At 39.4% G+C, this 11,938-nt stretch overlaps 1 long non-coding RNA gene across 1 annotated transcript in view; it reads right to left on the bottom strand.

Moving 5' to 3' along the window:
* Positions 1-10,468, bottom strand: part of LOC120571370 — a 51,811-nt gene extending 41,343 nt beyond the window's left edge. The window contains exon 1 of the long non-coding RNA XR_005641223.1: positions 10,339-10,468. This is a non-coding gene — a long non-coding RNA (uncharacterized LOC120571370). The remainder of the gene's footprint in view (positions 1-10,338) is intronic.
* Positions 10,469-11,938: the final 1,470 nt, after the last annotated feature.

The following is an 11,938-nucleotide window of genomic DNA, read 5'->3' as shown; positions in this document are numbered from 1 at the left end:
CACTGAAAGTTGTACTGGTCCTTTAACTAGCAAAGTAACCTTTAAATACATTTAAGAGGGGAAGAAAAACTGAAAGTAGCTGACCAAATAATCTAATGAGACAGTCAGAATCAACACCAACTTCAGCGGTCAACCCTGTGTATAAATCACATTTATATGCTTCTAATTTGCAACAGTGAATACATTTTGAGAGAAATGTAACATTACATTTGTTATTACCATTATGACGAAAGGTTTGTATGAACGTATCCGATGAGCCACAAAACGTTCTTACTGAACATATCTGCAAAAGTGACAACTTATCCATTTTCTTTATTGTCCTATAATATCTGCTCTTGCAGAACAATATCCCCCATAGCAACTGAGGCCTGATGTCTTTAATTAGTCACGTTGAGATGCTCACCGTGCTTGTTTAAGATTTGGGATGTTTTGAACTATTCATACCACATCATTTCCCGAGTGTCAGCTGACTGCAGACTGGCAGCTCTGCCGCATCTGATTTATCTCCTTCCTTTTGTTCCATTACACAGGTAATAAGGACTTTTTCATCTTTTTGTTTTGACTCTAACAGATGCTACTTGAAATGTATCAAGGTACAATACTTGTGATATATGTAGGCTAAAAAAATATTTTAAATATTCAAAGACAAACAACTTTGTTAACCTGAATAAATGTAATTCATGCTTGGCGTAGAAAGAAATTACCAAAGTAGGCTGCAGTATGTTTTTGACAATGTAAAATATGAGCTAACTTTCTACATCTTGCAAACATCAGCTACCACCGCTTGTCAACATCCGTTTTATCTAAAAAGATATATTTCTCTGTTTGTTCATCTCGCTTCAATTTTATTGCTGCAAAATGGGATTGTCAAGCAGAAAAACTGACCAAGACATATACTGTATCTGTGCATCAATACAGTATTGCCACAAAAATATCGCTATACTAAGGCCCCGTTTACACGAAGGGAAGACGCAGATATTTTCCTGCGGTTTGGCCTCTCATTTACACGAAAACCCCGTTTTTAATCACAGAAAACGATTATTTCTAAAAACTCCCGGCAAAAGTGGAGATTTTGGAAAACGTTTGCACGTAAACTGAGACAAACGGAGGTTTAGGCAGCCGAGAGAGAGAAAGAGGAAGTGATTGGTTGCGGTTGTTGCCATTTTCGGGATTGTGATTGACTAACGTAGGCTTGAGCTTCTCGTTACACCGCCACCTACAGGTCTGGCGTGCTCTTGGCTGCATTGACGGCGCTTGCTTGCTTTATTTATTTATTTATTTATTTTCCCTTTTCAATAACGTTAAATTAAGAAATGGTGCACCATAGTGAACAAAATACCAGGGGGAGTAAACAGAACAGTAGAGAAGCTCCAGGGGCTAATGTGACTAAATGAGCTAGCATGATAGTGTTTAGCTCGCCAGCTACGGCAGTTCACCCACTATCCAGTATCACAGCATTACCAAAAGGTGTGTCCCAATTCTGAAAATTCCCTAAGATCACTTACATGTAGTACACTATTTGTAGTGTGAACATTACAACAAACTAGTGTTTTAAATCACGCATAGCCATTATGCACTGACCAAAAATTACTCTTTTTAAAATGGTAAATTGCAGCCTGGCGGAGCATTACCACCACCTATTGCCGTCCGACAAAATATATACCGAATTTGTTTTCTCTCTATCTGAATATAGTGCAGTGGTACAAATATATAAATTACATTTGTATAGTTTGGTTTCCGCCATTTCAAATCGCAACCGCTGAAAATATGTCCACGTTGGTGGTCCCGTAGCTTCCGTAAATAGCAAAAATCAAGGCCGTTGCGAGTGCGAGTAGTGTCCAGCATTCCACTCAACGTTTTTGACCGTTTTGAGAGCAAAACCAAATATTTTGAAGTATTTGCACTTCTGCAGACCACAACAATCCGGTGCAACCAAAGCAGGACAAAAAATTGCCGGTGCAACACAGATGTCCTCTTACCTTACATCGAAACGTTAGTCACTGTTATGCACCTTAAGGAATAAAACTATTAAGTAAGAAGACATTGGTGTTGCACCGACAATTTTTTTGTTATTCCAAATTGTTATTCCAAAAAAGTCGCACAGAACAATTTCCAGACTTTTACTCATGTTGCTCTGTCAGCTCCCAACATATATAGATTTGGGCTTTAAAGAGAATTTACACTAAAATGTGTGTTGTAATAAAATTAAGTTTCAGTTATTTACATAACCAAAGTTGTGTTTCAAGATGTAAAGGTTGGTCACAGGTTTTGCTAGCAAATTGTATTTTACTGTATGGCAGGTTTGTCATCTTCTGTATTCATTAAATGTATCCAAATTGCTTATTTGGAGAAACGACACTGTATCAAACAGTTTATACTGTAAATTTAAGGAGATGGTAGGGAAGGATGGGAGATTATGTTAAGCTGTGGCTGCTGTCACGTATGCTGAACAGACTTCCTGTTAATTGTCAATCAATGTTACTGATGTTAATGATGTTACAATGTGGCTTCATGTAACCGATTGTTCCTTCAATCTTCTTCCTTCATTCAATTCAGCACTCATGTTTGGACCTTTGTAATTTGTCTTGCATTATTAGTGTTAAATATTTTGACATTTTTAGATTTGATATAAGACTGCTTAATACTGTAAACGGTATACTGAGAAGCCTTTGTGAATATAAATAAGTGTACATTTGTGTAAGATGTCACTGTGTTTTATAACCTCTGACTGCAGTCCAGTGTGTAAGGCAACTGTGCTGATCATACTTCACTCTAAAATGGTTCTTCTGCATTGTTAAAATATTGCATTCTAAGCTTCTTCTGGTGAATCTGTTGTAAACAATATTTATAATGCAGCAGCTGTGTTTCAAGCCTAACTCAAATTGTTGGCAAAAATAAAGAAAAGAAAATGAAGCTGAGGGGAACTGGCATGAGCCCATTTTCTCAAAAGCTTCCATTTTGGTTTCCTGGAAACCAGAGGAAATTGAATAGCATAATATTTGCTTGAAAAGTATTGGGATCATAATGAAATAATCCATCTTGCATGACCATGATTCAATTTGAATCGTGGAGAGTGCTTCAAAATAGTCCTTCAGGACATCGGACTGCAAACTACATTCCCACTGGCGCCCAGATAACACAAGAGCTGGCTCGAGGCTGCGCAGAGTCCCAGAGCGTGCCATCCACTGCTATCAGAAAATTAAACATCCAACTCTGCATCTCCTCTGCAAATTCAGACCAGCATCTTGCAGTCGCCATGGAGACCATCAGCAGCACAGCCACACAGTGCTCCAGTGAAAGAGCTGACGAGTTTCAATTTAATTACGGAGGTTTCCTTCACGGGCAGCCACTTATCAATTATCCTTATTACTCCATCGACAACAACAGAGAAGCATCCATGGAGATTAACCAAGGGCTGGCCACAAGAACCATGGGAAAGGCTCCCTGATGTGATATTCATCATAATTCAGTCGTTTATTCTAATATGCAGATACTGAGCTGCTGCTATCATAACTCCCAAGATTCTCAACAATCCCGTCTTGTAGAAATTATTTACTACTTATTTGCAACAGCAAACAAGTGTGTGTGTGTGTGTATATGTTAGGGCTGGGCGATATGGACCAAAAGTCATATCCCAATATATTTTGGCTGAATATCGATATACGATATATATCCCGATATTTTTTCCGCGAAGTGAGAGCAAATGTTCAGTCAAAGCCCAAATCAAATATGACATGTCACAAGTAGTTTCATAGAAACAGTTGCAAAATCAAATAAATAATAAACCGGTTTCTTCACCTGGTTCATGATTAAATGCTCAGCTGTTCAAATAACAATAAAATGTAAACCTAAATACTGTATAACAGGAGTAACTTTTTTGAAATCAAAGCTCCATAGGCTATTTGTGATTCGCTCCAAAGGTCAATTAAGCTTTTGATATTAATATAATCTACTTTGTTCAAAATGTAATGCCTCATGCCTGTAAGCCTAGGTTATAGTCCCATTCTTCCACTTGATACTGCTTCCACTTAAGTAAACTAAAAGATGAACTATCGACTACAAAACAAAGAAATTTATTATGATCGGTTCACAGATCTGAGTCCAAACGGAAACTTCACCCTTCTGAACTAAGAGTTTCTGCTTCAAGGTGAAGTTTAAACAGACTGAAATGTCCAGGCTCATTCCTCCACTATTTATTTCTGTATGTATTTATGCGTTACATGTAATTTTAACGGGCACTGAGCTCCAGATCCTGCAGCCGCAGACGGTCGCTGCCCCGCTGTAGCCTCTCTCCGTCCGTCTGCCGCCGGCAAACTTAGTGGAACTTTCCGCCGATATCGACATACAGGTCGTCCTGGACTACGTGTAAGATCCTACCGATCACCACTCTGTCTTTGGCTGGTCCGATCTGGATCAGCGGGGACCGAGCAGCAGGGCGGGGGGCGAAGCGTGTGTTTTTGCCCGGGGAAGAGACGCTGCGGCGGCCACGGGGCTCCTCCGCCTCCCCGCCGCCGGAGCTCAGATTGCTGCGAAGGCGGCGCAATATATAATCATAAAACACATTGTCACCTGTTAAATGTTATCCATGCTGTTTGTTCTTTTCATTTCCTCTATCGAACATAATTAAGCAGTACAAAAGTCCGGCATCTTTAGCGTTGATCTGAATGCTTCGGACCCCTGTTCCAAGATGGCGGCGGGTTTTGACGTATGTTTAGAACCCCACGGCGACATATCTATGGGAGCAAGGATCACATTTGAACTATATCGATATATGCGATATGGTCTAATTCCATATCTCATTTAAAAATATATCGATATATTTGTTTATATCGATATATCGCCCAGCCCTAGTATATGTGTATATATATATGCCACCTGAATTACATTTTTGTCAAGATAATGAATGAAGCTGCCCAGTGGTATCAAGTAACAAAGTACAAATACTTCATTACCTTACTTAAGTAGAAATTCTGGGTATCTATACTTTACTGAAGTAATTATTTTACAGCAGATTTTTTAATTCTACTCCTTACATTTTCACAGTTATTTGTACTTTCTACTCCTTACATTTTAAAATAGCCTTTTTACTCCCATTTCTATTCAGCTCGTTTTCATCCCGGCTCGTCATCGTTCAAAAAAAAACAAACCAAACAAAACAAAAAGCTATCCCGATAAATCGCTCCATCCGGATAGAGTGAATTTGATTGTGGTTGGATGAGAAGTATAAACATATACCATTCCGACACCCTATTGGTTTGTACGCGATCCATCGCACCAGCACATGACACAAATCACGTCACACTCCAGCAAGGAAATAGCAGACGTATGTAGCCTAGTACGAAGATGTCCGTGGCAGAGACTCAAGAGAACTCAAGCGAAATGTCCCAACCGAGCACCAGCGAGGAGGCTGATAGCCAGGAAGACTAGCCAACCCTTCTACATCCCTGGAAGAATTTTTTGAAATGGTTGGATGCAAAAACAACTCCTGTCGAATGCGCTGCAAGCTCTGCGTACCAAAGTACCACGAGCTAATTGTTTCCAAAACTCGCCGTCTAATTTGGAAAAGCATATTGATATATTTTTTCCCCTTATATTACTTTTACTTTTATACTTAAAGTAGTTTTGAAACCAGTTTACACTTTTACCTGAGTAAAAACTTTGAGTTGATACTTCAACTTCTACAGAAGTCTTTTTAAACCCTAGTATCTATACTTCTACTTGAGTAATAAATGTGAATACATTTGACACCTCTGAAGCTGCCAAGTCACAAAATGTCCATACAGATTCCATCAGAAAGGTTTTAACTGATAATGTGTTTTCCCAACAATTTCCACTTATAGCGAATAAGCACGATGAATGTTTTCTATGGTTACGTTTGTCAAATATTGAAGGAGACCCTTTCAAACCAAGTCCGTATTGTTTGTCGGCATTTGAGATACGTTTAAAAATATATACACTATATACCTCACGTGTTGATCACATTTTCACCCCGTCTCCGAAACTTTCATCTGTCATTAAAAGTTTAGAACAGGTTTGATTTTCAGTTTTTTTGCATCCGTCAAAATTCTTTGACCACACATTTTTTTGATTTCACCTAACATTTAATTGTATTGTAATACTGGACCGTGATTTAATTGTAATACTCTCAAGGCAGACTCACTCCACTAAAGAACAAAACACACAAATCTGTGTCCAAAAGAATCACTCAAAATGTTCTCAATTCTCAAAATAACAATTGGGTATTGAGTGCTTTTTCACAAGCACTTGAGCTCAAGCTGGGACATGTAACACACAGACATTGTAGAGATTCTAAAGAATGGTGGCGGAAAGACAAGAGAGTATCAGCAAAAAAAAAAAAAAAAAAAAAAAAAAGGAGCAGTTAGAGGATGGGTGATGAATAATGTATGTCCAATGTATATGTGAAGACTATGAATACAGTTGAACACAAAAAGATTCAGGCTGGGTCTTCTATTAGCTACTTCCTCATATTACAGCTACGTATTTTACAGCCTTCTACATATACATTTACCACTGGATGTAGAGAGTAGCAAATACAACACAAGAGCAGCAGGGCAATCTGCCCAGAGATAAAAGTAGGAAGAGTTGCTGGAGTTGGTAGATATACACCAAGGTTGGTGAAGGATGACGGTAGTGTTATCCTCCTCCTCATTATACCGTTTCTCACAACCATTGACGTGGCCCATAAATCTCAACCTCACTCCCAAGGTTGCTGGCACTTTTTCATCAGAACTCCAGTATCTGAACTATCTGCCCGACTATGAATTTGTAAAACCCCAGGGTTGGGCTTTATATTATTCGGTAATGTTTAATTCAAACTTTTATTCCATGTAAACTGAACACTAAGCCAGTGTTTCTCAGTCCCCAGAGTTGATTGAACACTTGAACACTCCACAGAGCCGTCAGCCACCAAACCAATCAGTACTTGTCAACACCATGGAATTGCAACAAACACAAATCTATCGTCTGGCTGAATATGAGAGCTTTCATAAGTTTCTACCAGAGGGAGAGAAAAGAAGGCTTAAACCACAGTGTATTTTAATTAGAAACTAATTATACTTGGAGTATGAAGGTTACATACGGATTGTTTTCTAACAAGAGAGCACAGGAAATGTTATTTACAAAAGCAGATTTGTATGCTGTAGCAGAAAAAAACAAAGAAGAATCAGTAGCCTGAAGAATCATGAGTAATTTCATCCCAAACATTAATAACATTCAAGCATAATTCAAGTTAATATGATTGTGCATATATGCATAAAGCACTATGGATGCATTATACATCTTAATAAGCGGGCCTATCATGTGCTGATAATGGGTAATATCCATCAATGACATGCCATAGCCTTCATTGATAATTATGACACAAATTTCCCCCCCCCACCCCAGTACCTTTTTTCTCTTTAGCACTGAGGGGTATTCATTTTGGAAGAGCCCCAAAGACCTTCACTAAGGTTCAGATCTCCTCTCAGCTTAGTTATTTGATGCTATAAAAACATCATGATTGACAGCTTTGATTGACTCACGGTTGGTCAAGCAGGTGTATGGGCGGGACTTCTACTGCGCAGACTCTGGCTCCAAAATTACAAGATGGCAGCACACATATCCAGGATATTTTGGCTTCACTTTTGTCCAGTGGATATGTGCATTCTTGATATACAGTCTATGGTTGTAACTGACAACCATCAGCTACAGGATGGTTTACAAATGAATCAATTTAGCGTGCCTGCAGCTTCACTCCGACAGCATGAAAGAAACCCTCACTGAACCCGGTGGACTCAACCATCATGGGCCCTGACTCGCCTCATCTCACAGTTCAAATATTCCTCAGACTGATCAGGACACTTGAGCTAATGAGTCCAAGTAGCTGGCGCAGCCTCAACATTCATATCACAAGTGAAATAATGAGACGCTAAATGAAAAAAGGATTGTCAAGAGACGAGCTGCATTTAGTCTCAAATGCCATTGTTCATTTGTAGCGCTGCAGATGAGTGAGTGGGAGTCGGGGAGTTGTGGGGGAGGGGGGGCGGGGGGGAGAAGCTGAAGAAGGATAGAGAAGAGACACTAAAAAGGAGGAAATGGCATCTGTATCACTGACATTAAGATATTCTATTCTTATTAATGGGCACACTGCGGCTCATTTAAACATTTCCCTTCATTCGTGGTGCCCTTAAAGGATCCCTTCCTAATGCTCTTTCAATGTAAGTGATCGGGGACCAAATCTACAGGCCCCATTCCGTGCAAAAGGTGCATTCCACAGTTTATCTGAAGTCAATATGAGCCTCAAATTAAGTAGATATGTTCCAAGTGACTTTAGAATGTATTTTTGCTGAGATGGTGGATTTTGTTTTTAAATCTTAATCATTGTTACAAAGTAAAAGATTCTTAACATGGAGATGATGCTCAAATATAAATAAAAAGAATGATGAAATCCATTGCTCTTAAATGATTTAAAATGAAGTTTATGAATTCACCTTTGATTGACATTTCACAGAACACTGTCTAATCAAACTCATCTTGATGCACCAATGCCACAAATCTGTGAATGTCTGAGAAAAGTTTGTACAAATATTGGTATTCTGTAAGTAAGTAACTGTATAACAAAATCAGTGTAATGTTTATTAAGTCAGTAAAGCTGACACACAGGCCCCATCTATTTCTTGCATGACCCTGCCAAGGGAACATGCATTAAGAGATTAGGGGATGGCCTCAGCTCCCTGAATTCATATCAGAATGTGTGGTGGGAACCTTGTGTTCATGATTTAAGATGTCTCATGTAACCGGCACTCACATGCAATTTAGGAACACACACACACACACACACACACACACACACACACACACACACACACACACACACACACACACACACACACACTTTTCTATCTATGCTTGCCGTGCAATTTCACATGATGTATCGCTATTAGCACAGAGTCTGGCTAGAAGGTGTACATTCTCTGGGTGGGTAGGTCATTGATTTCCTGACTGAAAAAGCATTCAGAGTCAGCCCTAACCTGATTGGTGCATCCCTATTAGTTATCATCACCTTCCCATTATGTGTGCAGGTGCATTCTGGGAGAGTGCTTTTTCCATTTCTCTCCAGGAGGGCTTTACCTTCTGCTGCTGTTAATCCTCCTCCAAGTTAGAATTAGTGACACCTCTTTAGAGAAGCTTCTTTTATTCACTAAGAAGAAGAGAGTGTCACACTTCATCTCCCCTCCTACCCAAGCCCCATCTGGAAGAACTGAAAAATTTGACTATTTTAAACTTTTTTTAAACCAAAAAAAGCTTTCCCCAATCATTTTCAAAAGACATAAAATTGATGTAGCTGTCCTTTAGATACTCCCACCATATTATATCTCTGTCTCGCTCAGTATTATCAATTATACAACTCTGACTGCTCTAACCTTTCAAAGTTTCAGATCATCAAGTACTATAAAGCCATTTCTAAATTGCTGTAATAATAAAAGGAGTATAAAACAGATCTTAGCAAGTGTGCAGGTTTCAAGTGCTCATTCAGGTATTTTTCTCTGGGTTTTCCAGCAGGCCACTGCTTGTGATAGTTGGGTCTTGTTAAACGCAGACAGATTCCTAAAGTGCACAAAATACTTACTTTGTGAATAAACCAATTATGTTTAATATTTCTAGACCTAAAATCTTTAAAAATGTGTTGCTCAGTATGAATTTTCTAACAGCTTTTAGCAGCTTTTCTTACTTTATGCCACAGTTTACCCTGAACCCCTAAATCCCAGTGTTGACGAAGTAGACTGTGGGTTGTCAAAAGTTTCGGAAAATGGTAGCAGAACTCTCAAGTTAAGAACATTTTGTCACAGAAATCTTTTTTTTTTTCCTTTACAACTAATGCTTAGAACAAACTACAAAGACTGGACACAGCACACATAAAACATGTTTCCACCGATTTGCACAGATTCTTTAGTGTTTGAAGGCGCATAGAGCTTACGACAGAGTCAAGTTAACACCAGACACCACACTGAACCACAGGCCATTGACCACTACAGTTCTGGCAGAAGACGACTCTGCAAATCCAGCAAGAACGCCAATTTCTGCTTGTTCTTGTACCAAAATAAACATGGACGGAAGCCAACAGCTTGCATTGTTTGTATGCAGTGAAATTAGTGTTCAAAAGACCAAAAAGAAGCAGGAAAACAGCTCAAAGTTTTGTGAGATCCTGGATAGAGAGGCCTGTAGGGCTATATAGCCTACGGAGGGAACTTTAAGGTTAGGTCCTCCCTTCAAAATGCAAAAATACAAATCAGGAAAAGCATTGCAAAATCATACAAAATCCAAAAGGTTCAAACTCACCAGAAGTAGTACTGGGAATTGGTAATCCGGCCTTGGCTTGATTTTTGGTCCTTTGCTCAATAGTTATGGTCCCCAAATCCCAATGAATTCCTCGTTCACTTCAAGTAGAGGAGTTACAACCATTAAAAAGAGGCTTTACTTCCCCCCGCCGTCCACTGAAGGCTGCCCGGCTCCTACATTACTCCTCCATTTACCTCCACAAACATTTCCCCTAACCTCACCCCCAAACAAGTCTCCCTCCTGTTCCACAGGCCACGCCCCCTTACACCTGTGACCCATTAGGAAACAGATCTTCTTCTTTGAGATCAATTGGCGGCTGGCCAACAACAATTTGTTGCAGTACCGCCACCAACTGGTAAGGAGTGTGGATCAGGCTATCTAATATGTACAATACTTCAGTGGTGGAAGAAGTATTCAGATCCTTTACTAAAGTAAAAGTACTAATACCACACTGTAAAAATACTCTGTTACAAGTACAAGTCCTGCATTGAAAATGTTACTTAAGTAAAAGTATCATCAGGAAAATGTAATTAGTAGTCAGTAAGTATTAAAAGTACAAGTACTCAATGCTGAAAAATCCTCACATTTTAGAAACCGGAAACAGTTGTGTCACTCAACTTAGTGTTTATTGGTCTTATGATTTTAGCTGTAAATGTAGGCCGTTATATTGCTGGGTAGCGACAGGAAACTGACAACTGCAACGGTCTTAAACTAGCAAAGACACTTGCGTCGGGCAATGCGCCGCGCTGTGTTGGGTGCAAGATAGGGCCCATTGTCTCTAGAAGTGTATTATTCGCCTTAGTTTTTTGTTAAAGAAGGAAAAGAAAATCGCAATACTACTACAATACTCCAATCAGCGGCCATGTAGAATCGAATCAGGACAAAAGCTAATCGTCCCAGCCGTAGTAAACGTCATCTCTATGAGTTCATACCTCTCTCCGCAGGCAGCGATGGAAGCATGTGGCCGTGTACTTCTGCAGCTGCCGAAGCATATCAGAGTGGGATACGTCATGCCGGGAGATACTTTCCTCACCATCTGGCCAGAGGAAACAATGGGATGTGGATGTCATCCTTTAGCCTGACAAAAAACTAAACCAGGATGCAGCTTGTTTTTCATTTTCTTGGGTACATGCAGACAGCTCCTGTATGTGTGTGTTTTGTGTTATATAGAACTGAAAAGACGTAATTATAATGTTGCGTTAGCGTTCAGTTTATATATATATATATATACATTCAAAGCCAAACCTTCACTTCGACAAGTTTTGAGTGTTGGCTGTTTGCAAGGGATTTGGAAATAGTGGATTTGTGTTTTAAAGTGCCCATATTATTAAAAAAATCATTTGGGGTGTTATTTTGTGTCTCTGGTGCTTCCACACGCATACAAACTTGGTAAAAAAACAAACATCCATGCTGTTTTGAGTGAGATACGGTTTTCTGAATGTATCCTGCCTTCAGTCTCCGGGCGAGCTGGTCAAAATCGGGAGGGCCGTCTACGTCATTAGCCGAAACATTTGGTGTGTGCTAACCACTTTATTGATTTGATTTACTTGATTTTTCATCACACAATGTCAGGGATTTATTTTGATACTTGCTGACACCT

Source organism: Perca fluviatilis, chromosome 13, assembly GCF_010015445.1.
Source record: "Perca fluviatilis chromosome 13, GENO_Pfluv_1.0, whole genome shotgun sequence".
NCBI classification, from domain to species: Eukaryota; Metazoa; Chordata; class Actinopteri; order Perciformes; family Percidae; genus Perca; species Perca fluviatilis.
This window is presented reverse-complemented; position numbering and strand designations above follow the sequence as displayed.